This window comes from Bos grunniens, chromosome 24 (assembly GCF_055505025.1).
Source record: "Bos grunniens cultivar Pamir isolate PY7600 chromosome 24, Bosgru_T2T1.0, whole genome shotgun sequence".
NCBI classification, from domain to species: domain Eukaryota; kingdom Metazoa; phylum Chordata; class Mammalia; order Artiodactyla; family Bovidae; genus Bos; species Bos grunniens.
Window position 1 is genome coordinate 60,311,094 of NC_141188.1, and position 15,840 is coordinate 60,326,933.

General features: G+C 43.5%; 1 long non-coding RNA gene across 1 annotated transcript; it reads left to right on the top strand.

Moving 5' to 3' along the window:
- Positions 1-781: 781 nt before the first annotated feature.
- LOC147346381 (uncharacterized) lies at positions 782-15,412 on the top strand. The gene is made up of 3 exons (XR_015153583.1): positions 782-1,414; positions 2,411-2,571; positions 14,495-15,412. It is a non-coding gene; the product is annotated as an uncharacterized LOC147346381 (long non-coding RNA).
- Positions 15,413-15,840: the final 428 nt, after the last annotated feature.

A 15,840-nucleotide genomic window follows, 5' to 3' on the forward strand; every position in this document is an offset into this window, starting at 1 on the left:
CAGCATAAAGGAAAGATGATGCTGTTCACTGAAGTCGCTTTAGGTCAAAGCAGAGCTTTGCAGAGTGTTTCTAGAAGCTTACACCGTGTCACTGCCATGCAGCAGGTTAATGTACTTTCTGGCCAGACCACTTCTGCCTGTTTTCCCCTCCCACCCCTCTGCACTTATCTTTCTTCCCCCGACTTAACTTCATCTTTAGATAAGACTGATCACAGTTCAGTGCCACAGAAAAAAAGGTGAAATAGCATCAACAAAGGGAAGGTGTGTACACGCTCCCTTTACAAGGGCAGTTTCGACCACAGTTTCTAATGATACCTGATTTGATGAAGTCATGTTTCCCTTGTAAGGCAGTGATCATGAGCTTTCTCAGGAAGGTGACAAGTGGCAGAGTGTGTTGGTTACTCAACTCAGTTTGTGTGTGTGAAGTCGCTCAGTCGTGTCCGACTCTTTGAGATCCTGTGGACTATAGCCCGCCAGGCTCCTCCATCCATGGGATTCCCCAGGCAAGAATACTGGAGTGGGTTGCCATTTCCTTCTTCAGGGGATCTTCCCAACCCAGGAATCAAACCCGGGTCTCGTGCATTGCAGGCAGACGCTTTATCCTCTGAGCCACCAGGGAAGCCATCAATTCAGTTTAGTGTATATTATATACGCTCAGATGGTAAAGAATCCGCCTGCAGTGCAGGAGACTCAGGTTTAATGCCTGGGTGGCTAAGATCTCCGAGAAGGAATGGCAAGCCCCTCCAGTGTTCTTGCTTGGAGAATCCTGTGGACAGAGGAGCCTGGTGGGTTACAGCCCACGGGGTCGCAGGGAGCTGGACGAGTGACTAACGCACTAGTAGTGTTTTCCAGGTTCAGTCCTTACCGTGACCACTGCGCTCCAGCCCATTTGTGGGTGCTGGTTCAGCGGTGTTTGACTTGGTTTGAAAGCAGAGATGAGTCGAAACTCAGTAACCTTGGAGGTGGACGGACACGTGGTGACTGCCAGCCTGAACATTTCCAAGCATCCTCCTGCAGTAATCAGGAAACAGTAAACGAAAGTGTTATGAGCAGGCTCGTGACAAACAGAAGCGGAGCAAACAGTGACAAAGGTCGAACAGGGAAGCTTTATCTGACATCCATGTCTTGAGACTCTGTACTTGCAGCAAGAGTAAAGAGCAATTATTTCCCGGTGTGGCTGCCAAACACCCAGATAATGTGCAGATATCCATGGAAATCTCCACAGCAAGGTGGGAAACATCATGCTCTTAGTACCCAGGTGCCAAGATTTAATGAAGCGTAGATGTAGAAATGGTGATGTCACACATAACTTGGCGTGGCTGTGAGGAGCGCCAGGATTCTAAATCCAGAGCTTTGAAGTTGGCCAGCATTGAACACTACAGACAAGGGATAAAATCATCTGTTTTCTGTGTTGGTAAGTGAAACGCAATGGTCTATGATTGCTGGGGTAGCCATGGGGAGAGGGGGGTGTCTTTTGGAGCCCAAATACCTGTGACTCCAGAGCTCTGGCTTAAGGGAGAAAAAAACACATTTATATTGCACAGTATTTTTATGTACTAAATTCTCTGTCCTCAGCGATAGGTCACATGGATAAGCCAAAGCAGAGACGAAATGCATATTTTTTTGTTTACAGCCACCTCCAGGTGTTCCCCCTGAGCATCTAGGGGCGTCTTAGGAGCTCAGTGAGCTGCTAGGACCCTGGCATCTCCTCCCCGGCTTCTAGCCTCCTGTCTCCTCCAGCAGTCTCTCTCCCGGCCCTTTGTGGACGAGCCCCAGACTCAGCCCCTGAGAAGCCCATCCATACACGACTGTTGGCATGAGAATGAATCGCACTTTGTGGGGCCGAGTTGCTGGAGACCGGTTTGCTTGGTCCTGGCCTTTACCATAAACTGTTTGGAAAGTTTTCTTTAGCCCTCCTCTCCAGGCCCCGCCCCACTATGACGTTTACCTCCGGTCAACAGCTCTGTGTGCACAAGTGAAGGCTTCTGTCCCTATCACACACAGTTTAAAGTACAATGCAAAGCATTTGCCACATACATTATCCAAAAAAAGGCATACCTTTCACATTCTTTTTCTGAATTGTGTTGTAAATGTATAAGAAAATATAAATTTTTGCAAAAAATATAAATTCTTGCAAGTTGATTAAATAAAAGCAAAGCTCAGGAGAAAAATATAGCAAGAACATAGCCAGTTTTAGGAGGAAAAAACCCAAAATTTGTAAATGCATGTATCATAAAAGATGGTTTCATGAAAAATACAGAGAATGTGAAGCAAAATAAGTGGGCAATATTTTTTTCCTTTACAAATTGACAAATATTAAAATAAAAGGCAATATGCAATTTGGCCAAAGACTGTAAAAACATATTTTTCTTTACTGCTGGTGGGAATGTAAATGCTTATTACCTTTCAGGATGGACAGGGAGGCCTGGAGTGCTGCAGTCCATGGGGTCGCAAAGAGTTGGACACGACTGAGCCACTGATGTGATGACCTTTCCAGGGGGCAGTTTGTGTCAAATTGTTTTCCTCTGGAAAGAAAAAGAAAGAAGTAACTGCATGGATGATCACAGTGAGGTAAAAGAAAATACTAGTAGAAAACAGTGGAAAATATTTTTATAATTGATGGGGTAGGGCCTGCTTAGAATAGAACCAATGCTGAAATCTGTAAAGGGAGCGATAGTCAATTCTAAGTGCCTAAAAAGATGAAAACTCTACATGCAAAACTGTACCATAAAGTGAAGCACAAATATCAAGTTGGATAAAATAATTTCTACAGTGTGCATGAGTGACAAACGCTTGGTGAAACCGCAGGGGTGGCAGCTTGCGGATCTTAGGCCCTCAACCGGGGACCCAGCCCAGGCCCTCAGCAGTGAGAGCGCAGAGTCTCAGCCACTGGGCCACCAGGGAGTTCCCAGTAGGCTGGTTATTAATAACGGTGTGTACTGTAATTTATGCCACGTGCCTCGAGAGAGAGCCACATGAAAAGCCGTTAAGATATACCACTGTGTGAAAAGACTGTAGAATAGGAAATGCCTTATGATTTATTCTAAATATATATGTGTACATAGGCTCATGTATTCATATAAACAAGTCTGGAAAGTTATACACTAAAAATAATTATCTCTGGTTGAATGAGATAACAGAAGATTTTGCTTCTCAATTCTAATGTTTCTAAGCTTTTGAAATTTTTAAAATAAGCAGATTACTTATATAAGACAAAATATATTTATATTTAACAGAAAAAAGGAAGATAAAGGGATTATGTCTTTCTCCCATTCTTTCCACTATTTTCTATTTTTAATGAAAAAAATGGTAAATTATGAATACAGCCAATGGTTTTACCCAGATTTCATTTAAAAAACAGAAATACTGTAACTAAAGATACCAAAGAGGGAGAAAATTAATGACACGGTCACCTGCTGGGATTGACAGGTTTTTATTTGTATGTTATTCAACTTTTATTATATATTTTCATTTAAAAAATGCATTTTCAAGTAAAAGAGCATGTTGAAATAAAAAGGAATTTCACTACTATAGAAATGGGTGGGAAAAGTTCCAGTTTTACTGAGCTGCTTTGTGATGTGGAAGTGGGTGAGAAAATGAATATGTAAACCAAGAGAAGGATGAGGACTTCTGCTGCCTTGAAAGCTGTCTTTGTTATAACCTGGAGACTGTTTCTTTCAAAACTTCCTTGACTATGCAGATGAGAAATCTGATCCCTAGAGAGAGTAAACAAGAGCCAGGCCTTACTTAATATTATTTCCCCTGAAGTTCAAAAACAGGAGGTGACCTGCCCAGGATCATACGGAGTTCGAGAGACAGAGACAGGATTAGAACCCTAGACTCCCAATTTTAAACTTCTCTTCACTGTTTTGTGACATGACTTTAATCCTGAATTCTATTTCTCTTTAAAATTCAGTGCTCTTAGGTATCACCACTCACTCACGACTTTCTTGTTTCTTCTTAAAATCTAATGAGTTAAATACATTTTAGCAACTATTTCTAAAATTTGTAAAGAATATAAGCTTTGTTTTCCTTAAAGTGTTTTTGCGACCTTCTTTTTGATGTTTTTACACCATTTAAAAAATCGAGAATTAGTCATTTGACTTGAATGATTATGCTCTTTCTTTCACTGCTGCTGTTAGCATTAAAATATAGTTCAAGACACTTAAATAAGTAATGTCCAGCTGGGAGATCCTAATATTTAGCCTTATGACATTGGGCCTTCACAATAAAAATTTTGGCCTTTACCATTAATTCTTTTTTTTTAAACAAAATTTAATTGGAGGACAAATGCTTTATAGTGTTGTGTTGGTTTCTGCCACACATCAACATGAGTCACCGTAGATACACATATGTCTCCTCCCTCCTCAACTTACTGTCTTTAAAAAAAAAAATTTTTTTTAAATTAAATTGAAGTATAGTTGATGAACAATATCGTGTTGGTTTCAGGTGTAGGACAAAGTGGTTCAGTTTTATATGTGTGTGTGTGTGTATATATATTCTTTTTCAGATTCTTTTCCAGTATACATTCCATTTTAATGTGTATATATTCCATCCCCTTATACTATACATTGTATATATTATGTTCTTTTCCATTATTACAAGATATTGGCTATAGCCCCCTGTGCTATGTGCTAGGTTCTTGTGGTTCACCTGTTTTATATACAGTATGTGTATCTATTAATCCCAGACTTCTAATTTATCCGCCCCTGCTATCCTCATTGGTAACCATACATTTGTTTTCTATGTCTGTGAGTCTATTTCTGTTTTGTAAATAAGTTCATTTATATCATTTTTTTAGATTCCACATATAAGTGATATCATGTCTGTCTTGTCTGACGTACTTCACTTAGTATAATTTCTAGATCTATCCGTGTTGCTGCAAATTTCATTATTTCCTTCTTTTTATGGCTGAGTAGTATTCCGTTGTGTATATATACACGCACATACGTGTGTGTATCACATTTTCCTTATCCATTCATCAATTGATGTTTAGATTACTTCTGTGTCTTGACTATTGTAAACAGTGCTGCTATGAACATTGGGGCTGAATGGATCTTTTTGAATTAGAGATTTCATCTCTTCCAGATATATGCCAAGGAATGGGATTGCTGGATTATATGGTAACTTTTTTTTATTTTTTAAAGGAACCTCCATATTGTCCTCTGTAGTTCCCCATTAATTCTTAAAAAAAAAAAAAAAGAATTCCTGGTGGTTCAGGGGTTAAGAACCTGCCTTCCAATGCAGGGAACATGAATTTGGGGTTCGATCCCTGGTTGGGACACTAAAATCCCACATGCCGTGCATGGGGCAACTGAGCCTGTGTGCAATTATGAAGACCTGTGCGTGCTCAGTCACTCAGTTGAGTTTGACTCTTTGCGACCCCATGGACTGTAGTCTGCCAGGCTTCTCTGTTCATGGGACTTCTCAGGCAAGAATACTGGAGTGGGTTGCCATTTCCTCCTCCAGGGGACCTTCCCAACCCAGACATCCAAGGACATCTCCTGCGTTGGCAGGTGGATTCTTTACCACTGAGCCATCTGGGAAGCCCTAACAAAGACCCAGCACCGATGGAGGAAAAGAAGAGATGGGCACGAATCTCTAAACTCCTTCTTAACATCTCGGTGGGGCAGGAAACAGCTCTGAAAACAACCAGGCCCCCTCCTCATATTTACACAGATGTTTAGACATGAGTATTTCCAGGCATTATATTAATGGACCTTCAATCTCCCACAATGAGAATCCAGATTTTGTGCCAAAATTCTGTCCTCCATAAAGAAACCCGGAAAACAAGGAGAAAAAGCCTAGAAAACTTCCAAACTAAAGAAGACAGAGGAGGCCACAAGAAAGCTTCCTATCCCAATAACTTCACTGTTCTCTGAGATAAATCCTTTTAGGGCAAAATTCGAAATGGCTAGGATTCCATTAGAAACTATGACAGCCTGTAAGAATTCCTGTGGTTCAGTGATTGGGACTCCCAGGTTTCTACTGCAGGGGGCCCAGGTTCATCGTTGATCTGGGAACTAAGATCCCGCATGCCACAAGTTTTGGCCAAAAATAATAAAAGAAAAGAAAAAAAATTTTAAAGAGAAAGTCTGACAGTCTATTTATTACAAAGTCTACCTGGAAGGGCATTTTTCCGGAATAGCTCCGATTGAAGATTGAATAAACAACAAGCAACAAATAACCAGAACATAAGTACAGTGTGCTCGTGTACAACTCGGTGCGACCCCACGAACTACAGCCCGCCGAGGCGCCTCGCTTCTCGGGATTCTCCAGGCGAGAACACTGGAGTGGGTTGCCATGCCCTCCTCCAGGGGCTCTTCCCTACCCAGGGGTCAAACCCACGTCTCTTATGTCTCCTGCATTGTGGGTAGATTCGTTATCACTGAGCCACCAAGGAAACCCTTAAGTACAATAGATCCTCTTATAAAGTTATTTTAGGGTTTATGAGTGCTAAGTCACATGAGAGTCAGTCATGTATGACTCTGTGACCCCATGGACCGTAGCCCACCAGGCTCCTTTGTCCTTGGGATTCTCCAGGCAAGAGTACTGGAGTGGGTTGAGACTTTATGCATGTACATATCTCGTCATTTGAGTAATCAAAGGAGAAGTTACATTATGGTGATATATTTGACGTTTGTAATAATTTCAAACCACGTGAACTTAACCTTCCTCAGTAGAATTCATAAGATGCTGATGTGAACCCCCAAGAAGGACTTTCACTTGGCTTGAATGTTAAGCTTAAAGACTCTCGGTTTGAATCCCAACTCTGTCCCACTTTACTAGCTGTGTGCCTAAGGTGAGTTGTCAGATCTTGTAAAATTGAAACAACATTTATTTTATGTGGTGGCAATAGCAAGTAAATAATACACTATATGAGACTGATACACATTTAACCTTACCTAATCCGTTTACATTCTTCTAGTTATCTAGGAGCCTGTGCGTATAAGAAAAGAAACAGGAGACTTATTTGCTGAATAACATTATAGAACTGGAAACTTGTGACTTAAAAACAAAAACAGACCTCAGCTAAAAATAGCATCCAGAAAGAGTCCCCTCCCTCTGTAAAGTGACGTCAGAAACCACAGCCACGCAGACTCTTCTCGATATATGGGAACTGATGGAGGGTATAGGTGACTCTAGACGTCTCAAGGACTGCCTTATGCAAGCCCTCCCTTTTCAGTCCCAACTGGCCACAGTTTTGTGCTCTAGTCCCCAAAGTTCTTATCAGGAAGTAGAAAGTCCTTCTGTTTCATCAGAAACACTTAGCATATTTATATATAAAAGTTATGACATTGCAGTAAAAAAAAAAGTCTTTAAGCAGAGAAATCATAGAGACAGCATATCTAATTTTCCTGATTTGTTCTAAAGTAAAATCACACTTTTTGCTGGGGGAAGGGGGTTGTTTTCTCTTCCTCTTTTACATAGATGGATATCCAAGGAACCAAAAATAGATGATTTCCCCTTTTTACGTAGGAGATCTTACTCAAGTAAGAAACCATTGGATTACACAAACATTCCTAGTCCTTCCAGATGTCACTTTTCTCTTTATATTATTTTAAAATATATTGTTATATACTGTGTCTGGTTAGAAATATATTGATTTCCTTAAAACTGTACTAAGCTGTTGAAAGAGCAGGACAATTTGTATATTTCCCCTTCTCATGTAAAAGATATTCCTTAACTCTGAAATTGGACATCATTGCCCTGCATAATTATTTCTATACCTTGGCTGTTGTGCCTCTGTGTATGCATGTGCGTGTGTGCGTGTGTGTGTGTGCGTGCGTGTGTGCGTGTGCGTGTGCGTGTGTGTGTGTTGGAGTTTGTCAATAGAATGGACTTGGGCACTGTAACCAGATTCTCATGTAAGGCCATGGGCTTTGTCCAGAATCTGATTAGAGCCCTTGAATACTGTGTGGTCCTTTCAGTTATAAGACTACGTTCAGGGGATCTAATGTGCAGATGGCGATTGTGGTTAACAGCACTGTGTTATATTTTGGAAAGTTGCCTAGAGAATAGATGTGGAAACGTTCTCACCATATGTGAGGGGATGGACAGTGTCAGCTACACTGTGGGGAAATCATTTTGGTACATTTGTAAGTGTATCAGATCAGAACATTTGTGTGCCTTAAACTTACCTTATATTATATTTCGACTCTATCTCAATAAATCTGAGGAGAGGTGGGAAAAGAATTGTGTGCTCCTGAGGTTGGAAGTTTAAGAAGAGAATCCTGGGAAGAGAGGAAACACATTTCTTAAAGATCCAAAGAAATACAGATCAATTAAGAGACCAATAAGATGGGTTATAGACTGTGAGAGACTGAAATAATGTTATAATAGCCATGGGAGCTGCAGGTTCAAGTCCCTGTTCTAGACTATAAATAAGACTCAGCATGTTCCTTCAGAGAGTCCGCCGAGAATCCAATGAATATTCCAACACCCCAAATTACATGGGAAGACAACCCCCGAATTTGGGTAGTTCGAAAGAATAGTTTCTTTTTTTTGAAATACTATCTTTCAACCTGGCGAAGAATTTGAATTAGGTATAGAAATGTTTAAGACAATCAGATCTTCAGGATTAACATTTGGGGAGGAGATTGTACATATTTAATATTCTGTGTACTCTAGTGTTTAAGAAATTATGATGTGGAAAAAATTTGACCTATATGTTATTCTGTGTAATTAATATCTAAGAAAATTAGGCACAAGTTTAAATGGGAGTTACTAGGCCAATCCCTCCCCACTGAACTTCTGATTCTACAAAGCTCCTTTCCCCATCTCTGCCCTCGTCCTCAAGTACAAAAGTTATAAAGAATTATAAACAGTCATAAACTGTTAACTTGTTTAAGATCTAGTCTAAGGGGAGCCCCTCACATTCCCACTACAAGACAATACAATAGTGGTTATTTTAAAGGTGTGTCTATTGACACATTTTGAAGTCAACAAAAAGCCAGCTCGGAGCATCTCTCGCTGCCTCCCACAAATACCCAGTTAAAGAGCACCGCTCCTTCACAGAGATAACTAACATTAAACATCCCATTGGTCTACTTACTTATTTTACAAAAGCTCTTAAAGCATTTAAAATTTCTCTACCATGTCTGTTAGCCCTGAGAGCAAAGTATGCTTCCTTTGTCTTCCAAAAAAACGGAAGGAAAAAAAAAACCAACCTCCCAATCTGCTTTTTACCAATCAGCCCAAACAAGTCAAACAAGTAAAGGATGAGGAAACTTCCCCGGTGGTCCAGTGGCTAAGACTCCGAGCTCCCAATGCAGGGGGCTTGGCTTCCATCCCTGGTCAGGGAGTTAGAGCCTGCACGCCACAGCTAAGAACTGGTGCAGCCCAATCAAATAAACATTAAAAAAAGGGGGGGGGTGGAAAAATACAATTTTTACACATCCCAGCAGGTGTCAGAGGTTTTTTTTTTCTTTTCTAACCACTAAGTGCATGGAAATCAGTGCACTTTCTTGTTTCCAATTTCCCTGTAAATGGTTGACCTCAGCCTATTGTGGGCACAGAGTGAGTGAGTGAAGTCGCTCATTCGTGTCCGACTCTTTGTGACCGCGTGGACTGTAGCCTACCAGGCTTCTCCGTCCATGGGATTCTCCAGGCAAGAATACTGGAGTGGGTTACCATTTCCTTCTCCAGGAGATCTTCCCGACCCAGGGATCCAGCCTGGGTCTCCCGCATTGGAGGGAGACACTTTAACCTCTGAGCCACCAGGGAAGCCCTGTAAATTCTCTCAGATTACATGGTGCTAGTTTAAAAAAAGTTAACAGTGAGTGAGGATCACAGTGCCTCTTGGCCTTTAAGGAGCATATGAATCCCCTGGAGAAGGTCTTAAAATGCAGATTCTGACGCAGTAGGAATGGAATGGGGCCAAGAGTCTGCATTTCTGGTTCCCAGGAGATGCGGGTGGTTTTGGTCCCCTGATCTCATGTAGACTCGTGGGGATGGTAGCCGCAAGCTACATTTCTAGTTAGAACCAGAAAGTTTTGCTCTGGGGGCAAAAAACCTTTAAGGCAAACTCTGCCAAGAAAGATCTTTGTTCTGTATATATGTAGCCTTTTCCTTTCTTAGAAAATAGTAGGGGAGGGGTGCATTTTTCACAAGTCATACTGATGGGGCTTCCCCGGTGGCGCTAGTGGTAAAGAACGCTCTTGCCAGTGCAGGAGACGTAAGAGACCCAGGTTCAATCCCTGCGTTGGGAAGATCCCCTGGAGAAGGGCACAGCAACCCACCTCAGCATTCTTGCCTGGAGAATCCCACGGACAGAGGAGGCTGGTGGGCTAGGCTCCATGGGGCCGCAAAGAGTCGGGAGCGACTGGCAAGTGACTGAGCACACACACACACTGATACACGCTGATACTGACGGTCCCTCTTACATTTGCAATTTCCCCTCCTTTTCTTGGGTCTCTGTCATTCAGGGTGTTAATGACGATGGCCCTGGAAACTGCCCAGATCTCTTGAAATCTGGGATTCATGAAAAAAAGAAAATGGTTCTACGACTGAGATGGCAGCCAGCACATTTTGATGGCCCCTCTGGCAATAAACCTTGAGGGCAGAGGGGCTGGATTTTGAGGCTGAGAGGAAAGCAAACACTGGGAGAAGAAACAATGACCGAAGTCATTCCAGTGTCACTTCCCTGCTGGCGGGGGGAGGGGGGACCGGTGCCCAGCAGGGCCCAGTGCCCAGCAGGGCCCGACAGCCCATCCCTGAGGGTTAGTTAAGACCCAGCCATCACAGAAGGCCACCTCGAACGAAGCCCAGCTCCCAGGAGGAAAATGATAGCCAAAGGAAAAAACAAGGGCGGGGGCCTGTGAACAGACAAAATGTACCCTCCCTCTCATCAGGAGCTAGGATCAGCTGGGCAGATCACAGAGCCCTCGCTTAGGGCTCTGCAGGACTCCGATTAGAGAGAGAGACAGACGGCACGTGCGTGTGGACAGTGGTGGGAAGCAGAGCCCCCACGGCTGCAGGTTCTTACAACAACTGGATCAAAACAGCTCAAGAGAAGAAGACTCTGAACGGAGCCCTCCGGGGCCAGTGCTATGTTCTGTCTCGAGACCAATATTGTTATTACCGCACAGCGCTTCCTCTCTTTGTTTTACTGTCTGAGCCAACCCTGGGCCCGGCTGCCCAGACATTCATTTTCCTGCTTAGGACACTTAGTTCCAGAAGAATAACACGATGAATAACTGGAGGCTTGGCAAGAGATGATACCATCCTGCGTGAAAAAAAAAACAGAAAACAAAAACAAACTACGGTGCCTGCCCGCCAGATAGAACCCACACTAGGAAGGGAAAGTAGAAATCTGGGGTTGCTAGAGACCCGACCCTGGTGGGAACAAAGGACTTCGGAGGGGCCCGCTGCCGTCCCTAGGCAGGAATGAATTTAAAAATTCCAGCCCTTGTGAAATCCGAAGAGAGGAGCGGGGAAGCTGAAGCCCAGAAAAGCAGGAACTCTGCGGACAGCTGACTCATAGGGGTAGGCTTTTAGGTTAGGCTGCCCTCGGGCAAAATTATCTCTCTCCATCAGTTCCGTGGTTTTCCGCTTATCCTGCTGCCTGATAGCCTAAAAACAGAGATCAACGTGGAGCGTTATCTATTTAAAATGCAGCCCTCCCTGGGAATGGTAATAAGCCATCAGCCAGTCGCAGGTTGTAGTGAACTGGTTTCATTCAGGGAGTGGGAATTAGAAGGGAGAAAACGGAGACAGAGTGTAATCAGTCAAGCCTCTATTTTATGCACACGAGGAAATCCGTGATCGAGAGAGGAAGCCTCAGGTTCAAGAGCACAGAAGGTCAACAGCAGAGTGAGGTTACAGCTAATGCTCTTGGTCTGCGGGATCGCACAACTCCTGTTCCCCTGGCACAATCAAGGCTTGCTTTATTTTTAATAGTCACTCGTGCGTGCATGCTAAGTCACTTCCGTTGTGTCCGACTCTTTGCCACACTATGGACTGTAGCCCGCCAGGCTCTTCTGTCCATGGGATTCTCCAGACAAGGCTGCCAAGCCTTCTCCAGGAGATCTTCCCTATCCAGGGATCAAACCTGTGTCTCCTGCATTGGCAGGTGGGTTCTATACCGTTGAGCCACATAGGAGGCCCTTAGATAGTTATAAAAGTTGAGCATCTCCTCTGGGCCAGGGCAGGAAGAAGACTGAAGACACAGCAGGTGTGGCCTTCACTTCATGGAGCTTATAGGCTAGTTTGGGAGACTGATAAAAAAAACTGCCACCTAGGAAATCAGGCCAACTACAGTTGTAAAGGAAGACAACAAGGAATGTAATGAAGAGGGAAGACTATTTCATATTAGGTGGCAGAGAAGGTCTCAGGGGGCACTCAAGGAGGGCTCTGGAGGATACGAGAAATCACCCTCCAGAGTCCAGGGCAAGTACAAATAAGAGCTAAATAAATCCTTGAGCAAAGAAAAAACTGCACGTCATCTGGAAACAGAGAGGACTTTAAAGATCTGAGTTCAAACCATGAGCCTGCTACCTACCAACTCTGCCTACACTGCTTGGGCCTAGAATTGAGGTTGTAAGATATGGTGGTTACACCTGTTGCCTTCATCTTGATGGCCACTAAGATGAGGATTTACCAGCCTCACAGTTCACTGGCCTTCTACTTTGGGTACTTCACCACTACACTCTATGGCTACATTTTCCATTTCTAAGGAATATAAAGTTGTCTTTTACACTCACTTCTTGGTTCTAATATTTTAATATTGTCACCCATGTGGTTTCCTTTCAAAATCCTGACAAGTATTCCAATCATATAGCAGATCTTTAGTTCACTGTTCCATTATTTGGTTGGACTGAAAACCATACTGATTCACCTGCACTCGGATTTTAATATCACTTTGGCTCTGTATTTTCATTTCTGCTGCCACTAACAAATGCCAGCCTCTGTGAATTTCTTAAACTGCCACTTTAGATTAAAAAACAAGGATACCATCTGGTGAATCCTGAAAAAGTTTAAATAAATATTTCTTTTACTGTTGTATCATTTCTTTGTGAGTCCAGTTAGCATGGCTCCTACACACCCCCATTCAGTATTTCTTTATTTATACTTTGAGTGGATATATAACACACAGTCAAAAAAAGTGTGATATATTTTCTCGAATTGATGCTCTTTGTGTGCTCAATTCTCACACAAAGAACATCAGATTAAGAAATGGAAGATTATAAACTCCTCAGGAATTCTTCCATGACTTTTTTAAAAAGCAAGTTCTTTTTATTTTATTTATTTGGCTGTGCCAGATCTTTAATTGCAGCCCAGGGGATCTAGTTCCTGTGCTGTGCTTAGTCGCTCAGTCACGTCCGACTCTTTGTAACTCATGGACCGTAGCCCGCCAGGCTTCTCTGTCCATGGGGATTCTCCAGGCAACAGTGCTGGAGAGGGTTGCCATGCCCTTCTCCAGGGGATTTCCCCCCCCCCCCAGGGCAGATTCTTTACCGACTGAACCACCAGGGAAGCCCAAGAATACTGGAGTGGGTAGCCTAGCCCTTCTCCAGGGGATCTTCCCAACCCAGGAATCAAACCAGGGTCTCCTGCATGCATTGCAGGTGGATTCTTTACCAGCTGAGCTCTGGTTCCCTTCCCAGGGGTCAAACCCAGTTCCCCTGCATTGGGAGAGCGGAGTCTTAACCACTGGACCACCGGGAAAGTCCCCCTTCCATGACTCTTCAGTCACTAACTCCTCCAGTGTGGTCACGACCACAGCTTCTATTAGCCCAGACAAGCTGTGCCTCCCTTGGAGTTTTCATAGATGAGAACATCCACTGTATAGTCTTATGCCTGCGTGCTTCACTCCATATTGTCATACTGATCCAGGTTTCATCGCCTGGATGGCTTTACATCATTTGTTCTGAGTACTGCATAGGATTCCATGGTGGGAACAGACTGCAATGTACTTATCCTTTCTACAATTATCTTTGCAAATCTTTGAGCAGTTAATAAGAATGCACATCCCTCAAACCCCTTTCCACCAACAACTCATTCTCCTTCTAGGAAACACACAGTTACTGATTTTTTTGTGAGATCACCTTTTTTTTTTTTTGGAACTGCCATGTTGTATCAGTGTTACAATTACAGCTTCATAACCACATTCTAATTGATGAACTGCTGTCCTAACAGTTATATATATAATCAATTATATATGTCCATTACAGTTTACACAATATATTTTTAAAACCTACTGTCTCACTTATTTCATCGTCTCCAAAACTTACAAAGTAGGCACAGGGTTGTTGCTGTGTCTGACTCCTTGTGACCTCATGGACTGATCCCTGGTTCCTCTGCCATGGGGCTTCCCAGGCAAGAACACAGGAGTAGGTAGCCACGCCCTTCTCCAGGGGACAGGGGTTTAGGACTGGCATTTAACAGATGGACTATCTGGAACCCAGGAAAGTCCTTTGCCTAAGAAGACGCTAGGTTTTAAGTGGCAGAGTGGATTTCTGACTCTCAAACCTGGAACTCTTTCTATACTCAGGAGCCAAAGCCGATGACTGAGCGACGATGGGAAAAGCGACAGAATCTGCGTCGGGGCTCCCAGGCCTCCTGCGGGAACCGCTCCGGCAGGGTCAGGTGCTGAGCCCGGGGCTCCCTCCAAGAGTCCTGGAGGCCTGTAAAGGAGCCGGCGAGACTCTCGGTTTCCGATCCCACGCTCCTTTCCCGCCAGAATTTTATTTAGTCACAGAAATTTGGATATTTGCTCTTGCATGTTTCCCAAGAGACATATAAAAAAAAAGTCACCTGCCTATGAACTGACCGCCTCCCCCACCTTCCGCCCTCATTCACCGCCCGCTCTGTTTGTTGAGGTCTGAAGCTCAGAGAGTGATTCATTTCCTCTTTTTCTTTTAGTTTCCTTTCTCTGCCTGTTACCTTTTTCCTTTCTCTGAGGAGCTCAGCAGAGGTCCTGTTTCTAACCGCCTGATGCTGGGTGGGGTTTGGCCCGTTATCCTTAGCCAGCAGCAGCTGTGAGTGTTTCCAGGCTGGCTTCTGTGTTTGGGGCGAGGCATGTGTCCACGTGAACCGGGACCTTCAGGGTGGAGGAGCCGGCACTTTCCCACCCTGCCCTTCTCATTCTGGGAATGCCGGTCGGGGGAGACGGGTGGAGAAGACTCAGTCTTCCCGAGTCTTCCGGATGTGACATGCACTGAAGTAGCTATTTGGCTCTATTATTCAAGTCTATGGGCTTCCCAGGTGGCGCGGTGGTAAAGAATCCACGGACCCTGGGTCGGGAAGATCCCCTGAAGAAGGAAATGGCAACCCAATCCAGTACTCTTGCCTGGAAAATTCCATGGTTGGAGGAGCCTGGTGGGCTACAGCCCATGGGGTGGAAAAAGAGTCAATCATGACTTAGCGACTAAAAAACAATTCAACTTTATACTAAAAAAAAGTAAAAAAAGCCCTCTGGGGTACCTAGCAGTATTATTCTCTCTTCCTCAAATAAGAAACCTCAGCTTAGAGAAGTGAAGGAGCTTGTTTAAGTACGCATTTAAGTAAATAGTGAAGGTGGTAGACAAAAAAAGAAAAAAGGCATAAGAGAATTTTATACAAAATTCCTCCATTAACCCAACTTGTGTCCATATAGTGTAATTCTTTGAGACTTAGAGCATGACTTCAGAACTTTTACTATTGTTGAAGAAGATAAAGCTGATTATTCTAGCATTTCAATGACCACCCTAAATTTGACAGATTTTACAATATCCCCCGGGGGTTTTGATGAAGATGAGGATGAAGATTGGCTCTGGGTAATATAAGCAGCTAGTCTAGGGGAAGGTAGCAATGAGGGGTGGGGGTCATGCCCAGGGTGTGTGCGCGGTTCTGTTTGAG